This window comes from Frankliniella occidentalis, unplaced genomic scaffold (genome assembly GCF_000697945.3).
Source record: "Frankliniella occidentalis isolate FOCC.00 unplaced genomic scaffold, Focc_3.1 Scaffold24, whole genome shotgun sequence".
Taxonomy (NCBI): Eukaryota; Metazoa; Arthropoda; class Insecta; order Thysanoptera; family Thripidae; genus Frankliniella; species Frankliniella occidentalis.
In genome coordinates, this window is record NW_026267154.1 from 2,081,370 (window position 1) to 2,082,335 (window position 966).

Here is a 966-nt window from a genome sequence, read left to right on the forward strand (position 1 = left end):
TCAGAGAGGGAGGGGCGAGGGGAGGAAAACAGAGAGAGGGAGAAAGAGATAGAAAGAGAAATATGTAGAAAGAGGGAGAGGGGGGGGGAGAGAGAAAACGCGCTTGGTGTAACCCAGTCTCCTTCCATTCCGTGCGAAGCGATGCGAAGAGACTCCTTGCGTCGGGGGCAACGCGCGCGCATGCCGCGCCACGCCACGCCCCGCCACGCCAGGCAGAGCGCACGGGCGTGCTCCTGGCGAGCACGCGGGCTGGGCGGGCTGGATGCGGAGGGAGAGCACGGGGAGAGAGAGCGCAGGCGGGAGAGTACGGGGGAGAGACAGAGAGAAAAGGGGAGGGGGAGGGGAGGGAGGTTAGGGCGTGGTGGCGAGCGTGTGCTGTAATGCTACTCACCTCTTCGTCCAGCGTCTCGCGGCGCCATGGCGCGGTTATATCCTTTGAGCTCACTCGCGTCACGCGCCCGTCACGCGCACTCGTCACACGCGGCCGTCACGCGGCCGTCGTCACGCCCGCGCCGCCATGGAGCACACCCCTCTCGCGCGCGCGCGCGCGCACTCCCCGGGTGGCGGCCCCGCCTGCCTCGCCCAGCAAGCCCCCAGAGCGAGCGGTCGCCTGCGCCTCCCCTCGCCTGCCTGCCGTCGCCAGGCGCCAGCGACGTTCTGCTGCTCTCGAGCTGGCAGGGCTGGCAGCCAGCGCACCGCACACAGCAGCGCGGAGCAGCAGCGCGCCGGCGAGCGGGCGGGGGGGTGCTGGCCGGCTGCTCGGGCGCGCCGCCACCCGGGCCGAGCCGAGCGGGCCTGGCCGAGCCTTGCCGAGGTGGAGGTGAGCCGAGCCGGCCGCGGCAGCAGCCCTGTCCGAGAAGGGGTGGCTGGCGGAGGGGGCCCGCTGAGCGGAGCACGGCGCACCAAAGCCGGCGGGGGGTGGGGCCGGAGCATTGCGGAGATCCCTGTGGAAGGGGGCACCCGGCC

At 71.8% G+C, this 966-nt stretch overlaps 1 protein-coding gene across 1 annotated transcript in view; it reads right to left on the reverse strand.

Annotated features, from left to right (window-relative positions):
- The window catches only part of LOC113210452 (tolloid-like protein 2), a 45,501-nt gene extending 44,831 nt beyond the window's left edge, over positions 1-670 (reverse strand). The window contains exon 1 of the mRNA XM_052265147.1: positions 392-670. The gene's annotated coding sequence lies outside the window, so the exon portion shown is untranslated. The remainder of the gene's footprint in view (positions 1-391) is intronic.
- Between the last annotated feature and the right edge of the window lie 296 nt (positions 671-966).